Consider the following 18,682-nt stretch of genomic DNA (forward strand, 5'->3'; position numbering starts at 1 on the left):
GCAGGGAAATGCTTTAATATTCTCACCAACCCTGCGTTCATGCCAACGTGAAGCAACAGGATTATGAATGACATGCCATGAAAAGATGATTTCATGGTATATAGCAGGAGTGATGCTGTCAATAATAGCCCGTCAAAGTAACTGTTGACAACTGCCAGCAGGAATAAATGCACCTTGGGCAATATTTGACGTGCCCTTCACTTCGTTTACAGGCATGTGCCACGATGTATTACCACAACCCTATGTGCAGACAATTGCCATTTTACTGTTTTCCCTCAGAGATGGTGAAATCCAGATGTGGACTGCAGTATGCAACATTCAACATCAGCAAAGAATAGTTTGAAAGGCATAAATTGTACAGCAAGGAAGATATTACACCGTGCATCCAGTCAATACACATGCACACTGCTGGAGGCCACAACAAAGGGCCGAATGTCTTCCCACAGTTTCAGAATGTGCAGCCATATATACCCCATTTTTCAAATGAAATTTAAATGCTTACTAGTGTGTGCTTACTAGTGTGTGCCCACACACAAGTATCTGCTATCATGCTTCCCAGCTATCACATGATGTGAAACACACCTAAAACATCTCATTCTTAATAAAATTGCAAGGTGAAAAGAAAATAATAATAGCACAGGCCTTCCCACACCTTCTAAAAGTAAAGACATTAGAATGGGAGGGGAAAGATAGAGAAAAGAATACAAGTTAAGTCAGAAGGACCAAGTAGAAAATGACATATTTAGTAGTTGTAGTAGTTTGTCCCGCAAGGGGGACACAGGAGACAGGATTTTAAGCATCCAAACATGGTTTAGCATTACATACTACTATGCAGCTTGAAGGATTTTCTATCTTCTGTCTTCTTCTTTGCTCCTCTTCGTCCTCTATGAGAAAGTCTTGAAACTGAAACCCCATGAAACCCCAAAGAACAAATCTTTAAGGTCACAACTTTGTGATTATTATTTTTAATTCGTCGTGAATATGCATCATTTTAGTGTGAATCTGTATCCTGTATTGACTAACGTACACATTTTGCAAGCAATTTTCTCTGATAACATATTCATTTTTATACAAAATTTTCCTGTAATATCCACATCACAAAATTCAAAAGAGAGCAAATTTCAAAGGAGAGCCATGCTTCGGTTTGCATACTGTTTCAGAAAGTGCAAATCTGATAACTTGGGCTTTAAATGCACACTGAATAAAATTTCTCCTCCACCATTGAGTCCTGCACCAGTTTCTCCTCAGTGCTGTCTGCCTCTTTGAAGAACGTCTGCCCCAGGGCAGCCTGACAAACATACGTAGGTTGTTCCTTTGGCTTCCAGATGTGGAGCCAGTGTGGTGTAGTGGTTAAGAGTGGTAGTCTCGTAATCTGGGGAACCGGGTTCGCATCCCCGCTCCTCCACGTGCAGCTGCTGGGTGACCTTGGGCTAGTCACACTTCTCTGAAGTCTCTCAGCCCCACTCACCTCACAGAGTGTTTGTTGTGGGGGAGGAAGGGAAAGGAGAATGTTAGCCGCTTTGATACTCCTTAAAGGGAGTGAAAGGCAGTATATCAAATCCAAACTCTTCTTCTTCTTCAGATCACGTGAACAGCCTGTGCATGTTCACCAGGCTGCCTCCTGCAGACATGCTCTATGCATCAGAGTGCAATGTCTGGCCTCTCTCTCTCTCTCTCTCTCTCTCTCTCTCATGCAAGTATCGCGGTGTACTTCCAAATGCCCAAACAGGGTCGTGTGACATGGAAGAAGAAAATATTTGCAGATTTAATTAAATTAAGGCCAGACCCCATGGTAAGATTTCAAGTCGATATCACACTCAGAGCAGTAATCGAGACTAAGTAATAGCACCAAATTAGATTTGCAAAGGCACAGTCAGAATTTCCAGTGAAACAGAAATGAAGCTGATGAGTTTAGCTTTTTATACATTACTTACAGAATTTGATTATAATGTGGGGGGGGGATATCCGTACATCTGTACTTTGCTCTTTAATAATGCAGTGGACTAATACAAGTAATCACACTGTGTCGTTCTTAATCTAGTCATGTAACAGTTATTTGTAAGTGTCATGAAGTACACAGTTTGAACACAGAAGTCTGCAGGTTCAAAATCTGGTACCTCCAAGTTGTTTTTAAAGGACTAAATAGCAGGGGAACGGGAAAGACCTCTGTCTCAGATCCTGAAAATGTACCAGCCAAAGCAGACAATGGAAGACTAATGATGTGACTCATTATTATCATAGAATTGTTGAGTTGAAAGGGACCCCAAGACTCAACTTGTCCAACACTCTACAATGCAGGAATCTCAACAAAAGCACCCCTGACAGACGGCCATCCAACCTCTGCTTGAAAACCTCCAAACCAGACAACTCCACTACCTTCTGTGGGAGTCTGTTCTACTGCTGAACAGCTCTTATGACCAGAAAGTTCTTCCTAATGTTTAGCTGTAATCCATTGGTTTGGGGCCTACCCTTTAGAACAGGAGAAAACAAGCTTACTTCATCTTCCTTGTGACAACTCTTGAGATATTCGGCTCTCCCATCTCTTTTCAGTCTCTTCTTATCCAGGCTAAACATACCCAACTCCCTCAACCATTCCTCATAAGGCTTGGTTTCCAAAGCCTTTATCATCTTGGTTACCTTCCTCTGCACACATTCCAGTTTGTCAGTACACTGGTACCTCGGGTTACAGACGCTTCAAGTTACAGACTCTGCTAAGCCAGAAATAGTACCTCAGGTTAAGAACTTTGCTTCAGGATGAGAACAGAAGTTGTGCTCTGGCAGCGCAGTGGGAGGCCCCATTAGCTAAAGTGGTACCTCAGGTTAAGAACAGTTTCAGGTTAAGAAATGGGACTAGGGGCTGTGAGGGACAGGCAAGAAACTATGGGGGGCAGAGAAGATTTGCTTCCTGGTTGTTGTTTTTGCAGAAAATCTCTCTTCATCCATAAGGACTGCAAACTTATATGTAGCTGAATTGCCAGGGTTATGATAGCAGCAGTACTAATTGGTGAGGTGGTGCAGGTTCCATCTCTCTCTCTTTCTCTCTCTCTCTCTCTCTGCTCCCCAACACAGTAAGTCAATGGTGCCTACTGAGAAGGAAAGGGGAGGAATTTGGCATAGGGAGCTCGGTGTGATGTCATGCATTGCAGCAGGAGCCACACACCACACCATATTCCCTGTGCCTCTTCTGTCCCCCTCAGTAAGTGCCAGCAACTCACTGTGTAGGGAAGCTGGAAGACTTATAGAGGCCCACCTGCAGAGACTTAACAGCTGCTACTGGACAACAGCACTATTAAGTTTCATTATGGCTTCCTTTCAACACGGTTTCCTTCTGACTCTGCAGTTGAAAGCACAGACATTAACACCAGAATTTGCTGCACACTCATCTCAGCATTCCTGAGTAGAAGACTCCTTCTTATGTCCATATTATAGGGCGCCATACATCCAGAATTCCCGAAAGGTGGCGCTTTGTCCTGGATCTCAGGCAAGTGATTTGAAAAATTGTGGTTTTTCTGGTGTTTGGCTCAACAACATTTGGGTTTTCCCATAAAAGCTCAACAACTTCAGTGATTTCTTTAAGTAAAGCTCAATAACCCTACCATATTATAGATCTTTCACCAGTTATATGTGTATTTAACAAAGTAAAGGTTCATACGAAGAGAAAAAAGCTAATTCACCATAAATTTAATTCCATTTCTGTAGAGGCCATTTTACAACAATAGTTATTTTCCATACTATACTTCCTAAATGGTTAAACAAACAAACAAACAAACCTGCTAGAGTAAAATGGCATAGTTAGCATCATTTGTGAAACCATGCACAGAAGATAAACAGGCCTAGTCAAAAGACATCACAAACACACTTCTCTGTCTTTATGACAATGGTTAACATAATTGGTTGAATTATGTTCTGTTTCAGGGTCTACAGTGTTGCTGACCTTTTGAACACATTGATTATTTCCAATTTTGGTTGGGATTGGAAAACAGAACTAAATGCACAGCATATTTTTTTTCCTGGACTTGATACTGCTGCTTCCAAAGAGAAAACAGGCTTATTTGTGATACAGGGAGGATTAATTTCTCAACCTGACAAGGAGCTGGAATTGCTCTCTGAAATCTTTGCATACTGCAGGGAGCCAACGCAAGAACATTCACAGTTTCTACTACACTAGGAGGAGGAAGCCAACTCCATTGCTGAAGCACAAAAGCTCCCTGCACCAAAACCATAATGAGCTCCAAGACCTGTACAAGCTAAATGCTGCTTCCTGGGAATCAGTCAATGAAATCCTATTGACTCCAGGGGCTGCTTGACTGGCCCCCACCACATATTACTTTCTGTAACTGCCAGTCCGCTGCCTTAATGCTTCCCGATTAAAATTGTCTGCTGTATTCTCATGCAGATTATTTTGTGTTTGTTTCTAGCTGCACACTAGGATGTGACAGGAAATGAAGCTCAAAATTCCATTTCCAATTACACTGCCTCACAGCAGGTGAGCCCTGGTTGGGGCAGGTATTATCATGAAATCACCTGCCAATAGAGCATGCAGAAGCTCGGCTCGCATGTTGCACGGAGGCAAACAGCAGGGATGATGGAATTCAATGGAGTAATCAGGGATAATAATATCGCAGATTTTTTAGATGAAAGAGTGAGTAAACATGGAATCAATTGGCAGATGAAAACCTACATTTGTCAAGAATGCAGTAAGCCCTGCATTTATGGGCTCCCCACTGCCAGCAGTAGGGAGTGCATTGAATAAAAAGGGCTTTATTAAGCAGGGTCTCGGCCTTCCACCAGCTATGCAGCCAACCCTCTCTCCTCTGCCCTTATCCATTTGTATAGTCTGGCATTCGCAACTCAAATAGCTTAAGCCAGAGATGGTGAATGCTAGAGACCAGGCCATTTAGGGACCACAATAATGTAATAAGTAAGCCTTATTAAAAGGTTGTTGATCCTAACTGACTTTTCATGATGAATTTCCTCCTGCTATAGGCCCCCTCTTTTTTCTTCTTCTTTAAGGTAGGGATAGTAAATTGGTAGGCCACATACTTCCTTTTCCCTTTGATACAGTTATATTTGATACAGTTAACCAACTGGCATTAACCCAAAAAGCACTCCACAGTCCGGCACTTCTCTTTTTGGGGCTATTGTATGTATCTATCCACGTTATTACTGACACAACCTTCCAAACTTCATTTGCTGGCAGACTGAAAGTGCAATGCCAAAAAAAGTTCACTTGGCTCTCCCTTCAGATAGAGTTTCCAGATAACTATTCATTTGGACAAACAGGTTTCGCCAACATGGGAAATTAGATACCTGTATGCCTGCAAGGTCTTGTTGATACTATTTGGTATTCTCTGTTTAATAACCTGACTGATATCAGATCTTCTCATGCCAGGCAGACATGAAAAAGCAAAACTGGGCAATCCAGCATATGTGTACATTGCAGAGATTAAGAATCCTTCTGCAAGACTGAATTACATACACGCTCTTCAAAGTATAATGCCTAGAAATTTTTAGGAATCAAATTTTTTATCAAATAATTGACAGCACTGTTACTTTTTAAATTTACTATTGATCTCTTCTCTCTCTCATTATTTTATAATGGGTGTATACAGTACTTTACAGACTTACATATGAAAAAAGTCCTATTTCCCTCCCCTCCCCCTACTTAATTCCGAGGAGTTTATAATCTGAGAGTGAGCAAGTATAGTGACCCTGGCCTTTTTCCCCACCTGGGACCCAAATTTATGAGCTTACTATGGAACTGTTAAAACAATATAACAGTGCTTTCGATGGATGGTGTGGATGTGACTCAAATTATGCTTTGGATTCAGCATCCATTTGGATTCAGCATCTGCTTGCTGGGCATTTTTATCTTGTGAATACAGTGGTACCTCAGGTTAAGTACCTAATTCGTTCCGAAGGTCCATTCTAAACCTGAAACTGTTCTTAACCTGAAGCACCACTTTAGTTAATGGGGCCTCCTGCTGCCGCCACGCCGCCGGAGCACGATTTGTGTTCTTATCCTGAAGCAAAGTTCTTAACCTGAAGCAGTATTTCTGGGTTAGCGGAGTCTGTAACCTGAAGCGTCTGTAACCTGAAGCATATGTAACCCGAGGTACCACTGTATATGTTCTGGCGAATCATTCTGCTACTTGCCTCTTTACTTTGCTTAATATTTTCAGTCCGGCCCAACTTCATTGATATATATTTTTTTCAGTTTGAAAAGAAACACATGTCAACTTTTGACCTCTAGAGAGAATTGTGATCTCTATGTCAGGGCCAGGCTTATTGTTTGCCTACGTGATGAGGCAGTTATCTCAGGCAACAGAAACAAAAGGCAGGAGGAGAGGAATGAAGGCCATACCTTGGCCATCCGCCTTTGCTGGAGGACAAGAGTGTGCATGGCACACAGCCTGTTGTGCCACCTAAATGCGCCTGCTGCCCTCAGGTGCACAGCCAAGGTCTCCCCACCTTGCTTAGTTAACCATTCAAGGTGTTCTTGCTAGAGAGGAAATCTGAGTCCTTTTAATACAACTGCCAGTCCAGCCTGTTTCTGTGTCTGGAATGTAGGAGCATCTTGTCTTCAGGCAGAAAAACGCCTAGTGTTGCCCCTGACCTCAGTAATAGAATGTTTCTTCAGGTATATTGCAAAAGACAATTCAAATGAATGGCTTCTTCCATTATTTTTGCATACCTACATGCAATTTGTTCCATGAGTTAACGTGCTGAGAGATAGAGGAGAAAAACAGATATCTGATAATATACTTTTAAAAAAGAAATGAGGGTGCAGAGAAGAATTAAGCGCTCAGCATAAAAAAATATTGCTGCTGTCAGTGCTTTAGTAATGTGGTTACAAATAATTCAGTGTATAATCTGCATCTTTAGTCATGTGAAACCTCTTCCTGGAAGCTGGGCTGTGCATCCATCTGGTCTCCTGCTGATTTGAATGAAGCTCTGCTTAGATATACGGAACATGGGCCAAAAGGAAGCCTCTTACAAGACTGGGAATCCATTGAATCATCTAAATTATACCACCATTACATCTGCGCTGTTGTCTTGTCACCTACATAATATATACAGGACATTCTCTAGTCTTTAGCAGAGCCCATTGAAAAGTGTCTTTATGTTGATCAATGCATATTCCATTTTCCAAGGCAATATGCTAAGTATCTTTGTGGAGAATGGTGCGTAAGACATCTTGTAGTGACAGAAGATGTGCAAAAATCATCAGAGGTATGAAAGAGACTGGGGTTTCCCCCTCTATCCTGACTGCCTTGAATGGTTAACTGAGCAAAGTGAAAGGAACTAAATTAGGGGCCTATATCGCAATGCATTTGCTTGGCTATTGTACAGAGGCAATTACTGCAATTGCAGGCAGAAATAATCAGGCATCTGTGCATGCCAGTAGACGTGCATAAAAGCATGCAGAAATATGGGGTGAGGGGAGAGGAATGTGCTTTTACACAGTTTCTCCTTAGCTTCATGAATATTGAGCCCTAAATCCAAGTTGTCCAATGACAGCCTTAGAAGCATGCATCATTAAGCCAGAAATTCCTTTAATGGGGGTTTGCTTCAAATGCAAGCAGACATGTGTAAAAGCACAACGTAATTGTCTTAAGTAACTCCCTCCCCGCCCCTTCTCTCCATTGCCAGGGACTTCAGTTCATTCCAATTCTTTAGGAATAAACATAACTTTAAAAATGCCACTCTTAGAGCTCTCATAAATGAAACATCAGGGGTTTTTTGTGTGTGAAGTAGAATTCACTCTCCCAACAAAGCAATTGTGTTGCATCAGTTTTATCAGAGTAATGTCACTGTTCTTTGTGAGCGCCAGAGATAGCCTAGGAATGCAGAAAGCTGGACCATTTTTCCATCTAGTTTAGTGTTTTCTGAACTGACTGGAAAGTAGCTATCCAAGGTTTCATACAGAAATCATTCCTTTTCAGCCCTACCTGGAGGAGGAACTTTGAATCATATTGTTGAAGGACACGTTGTGGGCTATTTAGCCCAATCCCCTGCCTGATGCAGGAAATTCAGAGCTAAGCCACCACCCCCACACAGCTGCCCAGTGTATCCTTGAAGACCTCTGGTGAAAGTGAACCCTCCTGTAACTTCTTCTGGTCCTGTCCCCTTGGGCAACAGAAAACAAGGCTTTGAACCTTCACTGTAACCGGCCTTCATGGATTGGAAGAGGTCGATCACTTCCAACACTCAATCTTCTTTTCTTCAGGATGAACTTAGTCAGTTTCTTCAACCTTCTCTCACAGATACTGCTTCATTGCACTCCTTTAAACCCACTCAGATTTGACTACACCTTTCTTAAAGGGCAACACCTAGAACTGAGCATGGTAGTCCATAAAACATAATAAAGTGTAGCGCTTTTTCTGACTTGGAAACTGGTTCCATTAATGCTGCGTTAACCTTTTTTGCAACCATGTCACATTGCTGAATCACGTTCAACCTGTGATCAGCTACACTCCTGGGATCCAGCTACCCTTCTCCATACTATATATGTGCATTTGGGATTTTTGTAATTGTTGGGGAGGAAATCCAGTTTCAAATAAAATCTACCAATAATAAAAATGTAACGTCTTACTGCCGGTAATCCTGCGCAAACCAATACAAATACCTTATAGCAGGCCTGAATAATTTGTGACTTCCCAGCCCCCAGGCTTGCGTTATGCCTGCCAGGTAGTTTTTAGTATGCAGCTGGCAGACTGCATTTGGATTTTGGGGTCACATGTTGTGCAGGCTTAGACTCGAACCTTGGCATGATCTGAGCCATTTAGGGTGGAATCCACTCTTTTATGGAAAGACTAGCCTCTAAAGTATCCACTTACACAGTGCCAAAAAAGAAGAGAGGAAACACATCACCAGAGAAGAAAAAAGAGCATGTATATTTGCATGTGCTAATTCATATGTATTGCTAGAAAATTATAAATCATTGTTATGATTTAAAAGTAAATACAGAACATGCCACCAAAGTGGGGAAGACTGTCAGAACCACTGTGACCAGTGGTTATTCTTCTGTCTGGATACTAACTCTTCATGTGCAATATCAAGGCCCTTGATTTCCTTCTTATAGTTCTTTATCTTTATCTTGGACCTGACAGCCTTCAAACAGAGAATCGTAGGTGACACACACACAGAGAGACACACACCCGACCATTAATGTTCTGAGATAAAAATAAATCATATGAGCTTGGGATGGGTGGCAAGCAAGTGGAAATTCTCCCCTCCAACAGTGTCAAAATTTTCTTCCTATACTTCACAGCCGGAGATATACTGTCACTAAATATGGATGCTGTACTTCAGACTGCTGTTTTCACGGGCCATTTAGCTTAACCAGGTAAACTAGCATTTCTTTCTCTTAAAGCTTCTGTCTTAAAAGTGAATGATCCCATGTGTTTGAAGCCTGATAGTACCTTGCTTTTATCTATTCTCCACTCCATCTCAAGGCATAAAAACAGCCTTTGTGCCTCTCACACAAATCAGCCTATTTATGACTTTAAAAAAATATAATCATTAAAGTCATCCTTCATAAAGAAGACAACCCATTCACTGGATCATTTCAATTTACCTTTATTTTATTTTTAGTTCAGCTCCTGCCCATACTGTATTCTTGGGGAGCCTGAAACAACCAGAATTGCATGAAATATACCCATGAGTGCATAAACTGCTTCTTGAATGAACCTGCGTGATCATTCCTTCGTTCCTTTTATGTAGCTGTCAAGGAAAGGTTGGACAGAAAGGAATTCCATGTACCTCCCTCCCCTCCTGAGATTCTCATTCTTTTGTTTCTCCTCCAGGGTAGATAAGGAATAAAGTACTATGCAGCCTGTAGTCGCTTACTTGCTCAATATTGTTGTTCATGAGCCAGAATTGGTTGGGCAGCATTGATCTAGTGTTTAAGGTCATATTTTGCCATTTTTCAAATGAAGGTCCTCCAGCGGAAAGTAATAGAATTTCTACCTAAAAATCAATGTTAGGATGTGGTATAGATAGAGAGATGTGGATTGGCTCACTTAAACAGTTATCCCATCAGAATATAGCAACGAGCTGCGCTGGTTTCAAATATAGTGTCATTATGGTTTTGCCGAGCCACGAAGTTATCTTCTTTCTAAACAAAGCTTCAGTCCAAATTGCCGTGGAAACCGACAAGTTGCCTTAAATCCCATCTTTGTCTTCAATCGGCATTGCTACACAATTTCACCCCATTTTCTTCTTGAAATTTAGATCTTTAGCATCCCTTTTGGGGAAGACAATACAGAAGATGAGTCATTCAAGAAATCAATCTCAGTCCTTGGGACTAGCCGGCTAAGGTCCCATGTCGTATGAATCCCAAGCTGTGCCAAGCTGCCCTGTTATAATTTGGGCAATCACTGAACTGCATGCTCCATGCTATGTTCCATTTACTCATAATGAAACACCATGTAACTCAACATGACCTAGCAGGACCTCACACTTCAAGACAGCATGAATGAACCATTTCAAAAGCACAGAGTGGATGAATCCCTCCGGTGGGATTTCTCCCACTGCTACTTGTCTTTCTGCAGACGTCTGACTCAGAAAGGACAAATATGCAATTATGAGTTATTATAAAGCACTGGAAACATTTGAATGGCTCCAGATTGTCACAGTTTTCCAGCGAACAGCCATCAGTCTTTATTCTTCAAATATATTCTGTTACAAAGAGTGGCACAGAATTCCTCTGGGTAACGTATTCTTGCCGGGGCGGCTTTTGTACTGACAAAAAAGTGCTCCTTTAACAAAAACAGAATTTCCTCACTTGCGGAAGAAATGCACCCAAAATTTGTAGAATCACATCAGGTTGCTAAGCAACCAATAGTTTGCCTGTGTCACTCGTTGGTGATCAATTCAAGTCATTCATCAAGGTCTAAAGCACCTTGTAAAGGAATCCCAATACATTTTGTTCCTTGGGAAACCTCCGTAACTTCTTGTAACGCAAGAACACACTGGCTCTGAGAAGATAAACTTTGTAGATGCTCTTTTGATGAATGTGATATGTTAATTCATTATTCTTTAAAACACTGCTAATGGGAAAAGCAATAATTAACCACATCAATGTAACACATGTGAGATAAACTGGAGTAATTAGTACTGTTTTGCAATAGTTCCTGTCCTCTCCCAGTGGGGAAATTAAAAATAAAGAAAAGCTGGGGAATAGAGAAGCTTTCTTATCATGCCCACTATTCACAACATCCTTGAGACTACCTTAAAGCTACTTTTTGCTGGCTTGCCCCCTCTCATCCAATGACAGGTGATTCATTAAGCATTTCAGTGGCAAACAAAATGGCTGCAGTTCAGACTCCACTAAATAAACATAAAATGCTTGCAAATAATCTCTTATTTATAGGAATACTTATCTTGCGGCTTTCTGGAATAAATAGCAGGGCTATTATGTTTTCACTCATTATGTTTAATTATCAACGTAGCACATGCTAAATGCCTGTAATAATTGCACTCCTCTGAGTGACAGCTACTATGTTGAATAGAAAACTATAATCCAAAGACCCACAATTGAACGTATGTACAGTATCCTGAAGCGGGTGGCGCTGTGGGTAAAAGCCTCAGCGCCTAGGGCTTGCCGATCGAAAGGTCGGTGGTTCAAATCCCCGCGGCGGGGTGCGCTCCCGCTGCTCGGTCCCAGCGCCTGCCAACCTAGCAGTTTGAAAGCACCCCCAGGTGCAAGTAGATAAATAGGGACCGCTTCTTGGTGGGAAGGTAAACGGCGTTTCCGTGTGCTGCGCTGGCTCGCCAGATGCAGCTTTGTCACGCTGGCCATGTGACCCGGAAGTGTCTCCGGACAGCGCTGACCCCTGGCCTCTTAAGTGAGATGGGCGCACAACCCCAGAGTCTGTCAAGACTGGCCCGTACGGGCAGGGGTACCTTTACCTTTACCTTTACCTTACAGTATCCTAATTTTCTTGTTGCAAGCCCTCATAAAGAATACAACTATTCATTTCCTGGCAGCACAGTAGTACAGTAGAGAATTACTGTCACTGATGACGTAGGTAGTATGCTCTTCCATTTATGAATAAACTTTTACATACCCAAAGTACAATGCAAATGCATTGACTGTTATTAATGTTTCAATGAAACATTTTCATTTCATACTGAAAGAACTAGTCCATTGTGTTTGGAGCAACAATGAGTGTCCTTACTCAAACTGCTGCAACCAGAACTGAGGTGGGCATACTCCACAGACAAGCCCCTGCCTCGTGAGACCATCCAAGCAGCTGTGCTAGAGTAGACCAAAGACCCATCTAGCCTTGAATCCTTTTCTCACAGGTGCCAATCAGATGCCTATAATAGGAAAGCCGCAAGCAGAACCTGAGCACAACACTCTCCCCAGTTGAGATTCCCAGCAACTAGCCACACGATCCAATTCAATTCATGCTCTTAGCTCCTCACTCTCTCTTTCATTCCCTAAAAGACAAAAAGACCTTCATTTTCAGGAAGGGGGCACCAGCAGCTCAGATACATGCAGATTCCTGCCTATGCCAAACCTCTTACATCTCTAGTCAATAAAGTTGTGGCCTGATTTAACCCAAATGATAGTCTCAGGGCTGGTATAGTTGCCATGCTTCTTACTCTTGGTATTGGTACTGGGAGGTTCAAAGGGTAGCAGGGATGCTTTGTCACACAAAACTCACATGCTCCAGGAATCCCTTGCTGATCTATACATAGTTTAGACATTTGACTTGCCTTTTGAACCAGAAAAAAACTTCCCAGAAATGACACATAAATGTATAAGTCAGCCACAACTTGTGATCTGGAAAAATCAATATTTTGTACCAGATAAATATGAGCTTCTTATGATAGCAGCAGCAGATGACAGTTGGGCATTAGCCACATGGTTCTTCAAGCGGTACTATCTAGAACAGTACTTTTCTCTAAAAGAGAACTATCCTGAGAATGCTAGCCTCATCAGCCCCCAAAGCGTTGTAAAAATATGCATGCCTCAGTCCAGTAGTCTTGGGCATTTTGCTTCAACATCAAGGTTACCTTAAGAATGAAATCAAATAGGGGTGTGGGAAAGAGATGCTGGTCCAATAGTCAAATGGTCCCCTCAAGCACTCTTATCAAATGCTTGAAGAAAGGAACCCTTGAAGAAGAACCTGATCAGTGACATCTCTCTGATGTCAGCTACCCTTCCCCATCCCCACAATGGAGAAGAATGATGGTGTATCAGGCAGCATGGGGTTCCAGCAACAATTGGAAAAGTCTTCTTGGTGTCTCCTGGTTCTAGAAATGAAGTTCAGAATGACATTTCCAGCTAATGAGAGGCTAGTCTGTCATTTCCTGCAGGAGTTCAAGGGCTTGTATGTCTGGAGGAAGAAAAGCATTAGGGGAAATAATTTCTATCAAGAGGGAAGCTGAAACTAAGCTCCTTCTGTCACTGGCAGAGCCTCCCCACTGGCATACACATCTTGCTACACTGTTTCCATCTGGAAGGTGAGGGATTTGCTGCCCTTTGAGGAAGGGAAAGATTTGCAAAAAGAACTGAGGCAGACACTCACTCAAGTTGCCATCATGTAAGGTTTGGGATGGAGAGAGGTTGGCAGGCAGGCAGGATCTCACACGTAGTGGAAGCATTCATGCCCTGTCTTGCTCCTGGTGTGGTTTCTGAATTTTGAAATATGGTTTGGGGGCTGGAGGAATGATATAGCCTCTAGTTTTTGTTTGGAAAACAGCTTGTATTAGCTGAGACCAATTTGAAATCAAGCTGAACCAGAGTCTACACTTTTATTCACCACGACCACCACCCTGCAAATGGATTTCTGATGGATTAGGTCAGAGGTGGAGAACTTCCAGCCTGGTAGCTGAATGTGGTCCTCCAAAGAAGCCCTGGCTGCTGGCTTCCTCCTCCTTGGTTTCAATTTTGCCCATGCAGAACTCAGGGAGGAACCTGGAAGAAGTTGGCTCCAGCTGTCATTGGCTCAGGCTTCACCTACTGTTGGCCTTCCTGCTTTCTATCCTCCTGGTCCCAAAAGGCAAGAGCCACCGGTGACCATGGCCAATAATGAGGGATGATGGGAGTTGTAGTCCAACAATATCAGAAGGGAACCAAGCTATATATTAGATGATCCACACTAAAGTTACTTCCACTTAGGTGCAACTGAAATGAGCAGAACTTGATTTTATTAATGGCTTACTTTACGCACTGATTTCAAGCAGGTGTGTGACAAAATTAGGGCCAAACTGACACATTGACTCTAAACATGTTATTAGCAACTGCACCAAGTTTTTAAAATTTAATAGCAGGTGCTGCAGGAGAAAGCAGTTTTCATGGGGACCGCAGTGTGTAGGATGTTATCAATGAACCACTGTGTCAACAAACTGCTAATAGCCTTGGGCAAGAGGGGGTTCTCATTGGCACCAATGGCAGGGTTTGTTTGTTTCTTCTAACCCTTATCCTGCATGAGGATCATGGCTGGGGAGAAAAGGTTTAAAATTATCCTCCTCCTCCTGCACTACAGTCTGACAGGCAGTGCACTCCTCCCTTTCGCTGCTATTAAATAAAAAACAAATTGAGACTGGATTCAATCCAGTGGTCTGAGACACACACTCAGGGGCAGCCTTTGAGTTATTTAATGGATTTCCACCCTGCTTTTCTATTATAAAAAAGAAACTCTGCTTTCAAATCCAAGGCAATACACCCAAACATCTCAACCCTGTGTTAGCTTGCTGCCATGTTCCTAAAAAGCATTTGTGGAGGGGGCATAAGGGTGTGAAATTTTCGCCCTGCCTTCTTCCTTCTAAGATCCATTGCCCAGCTCTGCTTCCCCTTAGGAGCCTTCAAGGCTGGAAGGAACTTCTACCAGAAAGTAATGAATGTGGGAGGAAGTGGCTTTTGGGAGGGAAGGCGGGACTAGTGTAGGGAGGGTTTATCCTGCCGCATCTCAGTCCAATGTACAGGAAGTTGGTCATGCCAACATTCTAAGTCATAGGCCATACCACCATAACATCTCAGGTGCTCTTCAGTTACAGAGGACACGGGTGGCACTGTGGGTTAAACCACATAGCCTAGGACTTGCCGATCAGAAGGTCGGCAGTTTGAATCCCCGTGGCGGGGTGCGCTCCCGTTGCTCAGTCCCAGCGCCTGCCAACCTAGCAGTTCGAAAGCACACCAAAAAGTGCAAGTAGATAAATAGGTACCGCTCCGGCAGGAAGGTAAACGGCGTTTCCGTGCGCTGCTCTCATTCAGCTGAAGCGGCTTAGTCATGCTGGCCACATGACCTGGAAGTTGTACGCTGGCTCCCTCAGCCAATAAAGCGAGATGAGAGCCACAACCCCAGAGTTGGCCACGACTGGACCTAATGGTCAAGGGTCCCTTTACCTTTAAGCACATCTGGCCTTTTTTGAATGAAATACTATCTCCAAAAATAAGAGCTGTGCTCCCACTGGAAAACCAAACCAAGCCCTGCAAGATTGAATGCATCCAAAACATCCAGCATGACATAGAATCATAGAGTTGGAAGGCACCACGAGGGTCATCTAGTCCAACCCCCTGCAGCACAGGAATCTCTTGCCCAATGTGGGGCTCAGACCCACAGCCCTGAGATTTAAGTGTTTCATATAGCACAAACAACTAAAGGTATCTAATCCTCAAATTCAGCAGCATACATCTTGGTTTCGCACTTGTCGATGTCGAGAAACACAAAACGACCCCCTTCACCCCCAGAGACTCATGAAACGGTCTCTCTGATGTTTCCAACGCACGGCGCCCATATGCAAACTTTCTCCAGGCGTCACCGACACACGGGAGAGGAAAGTCCCCGCCCCTTTTCCCGGGACTGCACAATTGATCGATCACTTGAGAGGCGATGGTGGACTTTAAACGTGAAATCCCCACGCCCCATACTTTGGCAATACGAGTCAGAGCCACAACCTGAGAGCATCTCTTTCCTTGGATAGAAAGGGGGTGGTACCTCACGCGCACCTGCGCGCAGGAAAAGCTCAACACTCAACACGGCACCATTCCGAGGAAATTCCCTCGCTCAACCCCGCCACCAACCCATGCCTTGGGAGAGCCAAGCCAAACACTTGTTAAACTGCCCATGGCATCGGGCAGGGGACGCAAACTGAGGTGGGGAAGGAGGGGCGCGCGGTTTTAAATGCAGCCCTCCAGGTGAGCCCATAGGTAAGCCTTGCCTTTGCTCCGGCCACACCCACCCACCTCATCTCTGCATATTTCAAGGTGTGGGGAAGAAACGCCGCTCCATTCCCATATTTTGGAGACCCCGTCCCGGGCTTCCTCCTGTCGCTCTCCTGCCCGTCCTGGACAGCCCCGGAGTCGCCTGCTGGCTTCGTCCAGGAAGCCAATGGCCATCGATTTCCCATCAAGGTGAGAGGGAGCGAGCAGCCCCTCCCCCTTCTCTCACACTCTTTGCTCCTTCAACACCACCACCACCCCTCATCCGTCCTTTTCTCTCTTACCTTGCAGCCTGGGCAGCCCCTGGGTGTGGTGTGGTGGGGGGTCTGTGTGGACCTCTCCGGGAAGAGGCAGCAGGAGTTTGCCAGGGAGTCCGGCTCCGTTTTTGCTCTGGAGGCGAGCGCAGCACCAGGAAGCCCCGTCCCGGCTCGCCAAATTAATCACTTTGCCTGCTCCGCCAAAAGGGGAAAGGAGGAGGGAGGGAGGGAGGAGGAGAGAGAGGGAGAGAGAGAGAGGGAGGGGGAGAGAGAGAGAAGAAGGGAAGAAAATATCAAGCGTGCAGAAAGGAAGAAGGGTCCCTCCGTGACTGGCATCAATATCTCCTTCGGCAGAGCTTCAAGGGAGCCATGGCAACGAGCCCCTAAACCTCCCAAATCTCTCCCAGCTCTACACACACACACACACACACACACACACACACACACACACACGCTGCTGCTGCTGCTGCTCAAGGGAGGGAAAAGAGCCAGAGCCAACCCCCCTCCCCACTTTACACCGCTGCAAAGCTGGGAGAGAGAGCTGGTAGTATTCCCTAGGAAAGAGTGAGAGAGGGAGGGAGGGAGAGAGAGGTGGGTGGGTGATGCGTGTCTTGGGGCATCGAGGGACCTGCTCACCCTGTGGCGACCTGGAACGATGAAAGGAACGTTTTCCGGTACCTGGGAATCATGTGTTTTAGGGAAGGAGCCCCTGTTTTACCCATCAAAGTGAATTATCCCCACCCCCTTAACATTCCCGGGCGCACCACACACACAGACATACACACGCTTTCCAGGGTGAAATGTCTTTTCCCCAATTACAGAGCAACGGAGGGCTGGGGAAGGGTTTACCTGATCCCCCTCCCACTGCAGCAGGTGTGAAACCCCTTCCCTGTACATAAACGGTCAATGATGGTCACCGTCTTCCGGAGGGGGGTGTGTGGAATGTGGTGAGAGTACTCTGATATACAGTATAACCATCCCAATTATTTATATATTGGATTTGTTAAAAAAAGAAAAATGCGCGTGTGTGTAAAACATTCAAATATGTCGAGTAAAATACACATGCACACAAATACAGCCAGGTGTGGAACTTCTCCCATTGAGCCATAAAAATTAAATGAGCTTTCCCTGAAGACACAAAACAAGGAGAGATGATCCCAGCTTCCCAGGTTTCCCTTCTTCCTCGAAACATAGAATGAAATGATCATTCCCTTAACTCAAAAGGAGTCAGGCGCAAGGAGGAGACACCCCCAACTAGATTAAGGGGGCAGAAGTGTGTGTCTAAAACGCCGGGTTATCGTTATTCGAATATCCCCTAATGGGTGGTAAAGTTTGAGATCACCCTCTCCCGCACGAGAACACACACACACACACACACACACACACACAGAGAGAGAGAGAGAGAGAGAGAGAGAGAGAGAGAGAGAGAGAGAGAGAGAGCGCTATCCTTGCCATGCTGAACCACCCTGCGTTACCAAGAGCAACAAGAAGCTCCTTCGGGAGCGCGCCGTACCTTGGAAAGGCAGCCGAGTTGTTCTTCTTCAGAGCAGCTGCTTGCAACAGGGGAGAAAACGAGGAGGGGGGCGAAGCAGGAGGGAAGTGGGCACCACCAGGCATCAGATGGCTGGAGAAAAGTCTCCCTTGGCACTGGTGCCCTGCTCTCTAATCGTTTCACACACACCCCTACAAGCGCACGCATGCATAACTCCCCCCCCCCGTACTCCCCCCCCCCTTCCTCAGGCTGCATGAGATAGGAGGGATCGCATGCCAGCCGCCTCCTCCCTCTGCCCAAAGGTAAAGAGGTCCAGTCCTGGCATGTTGCTAGTGCCTCACACTTCCCCTCCCTGAACTCCTCAGGTATCTGCCACACCCTTCCAGCGAAAATGGGCTTAGAGAGCGAGAACAGCCAAGAAGTGCTGCTTGGAAAGTTCCCCACACTGTGGGGTGGAGGGGAGGAACTCTGAGAAATGGGGGTGGGAGAAGAAGACCCCTCCCTCTCACGGTGGGGGGAGATGAGGCACAGGGCATGCACACTGATCAGCTATGTAGTAACGATGATGATTATGACAATAATAATAATGATGCCCCTCAACACCCAACATCACCACCACCACAAAAAGGACATGCTGGAGGAATCTTTATACAGGGGCTTCTCCTCTGCAGGACACAAGTAAAATAAATGCCCTTTTGTTCTGAACAAGTAGATTGCATCCAGTTTTGGATGCATGAGATATTTGTCAGGGCT

General features: G+C 44.6%; 1 protein-coding gene across 4 annotated transcripts in view; it reads right to left on the reverse strand.

Annotated features, from left to right (window-relative positions):
* The window catches only part of CHL1 (cell adhesion molecule L1 like), a 209,196-nt gene extending 191,050 nt beyond the window's left edge, over positions 1-18,146 (reverse strand). For 2 of the 4 annotated variants that reach the window (XM_053378169.1, XM_053378168.1), the window contains exon 1: positions 16,465-16,895. The gene's annotated coding sequence lies outside the window, so the exon portion shown is untranslated. Of the gene's footprint in view, positions 1-16,464; positions 16,897-17,950 lie in introns of those variants that run through there. The other 2 variants (XM_053378167.1, XM_053378170.1) reach the window with 2 other exon arrangements.
* Positions 18,147-18,682: the final 536 nt, after the last annotated feature.

Source organism: Podarcis raffonei, chromosome 2 (genome assembly GCF_027172205.1).
Source record: "Podarcis raffonei isolate rPodRaf1 chromosome 2, rPodRaf1.pri, whole genome shotgun sequence".
NCBI classification, from domain to species: Eukaryota; Metazoa; Chordata; class Lepidosauria; order Squamata; family Lacertidae; genus Podarcis; species Podarcis raffonei.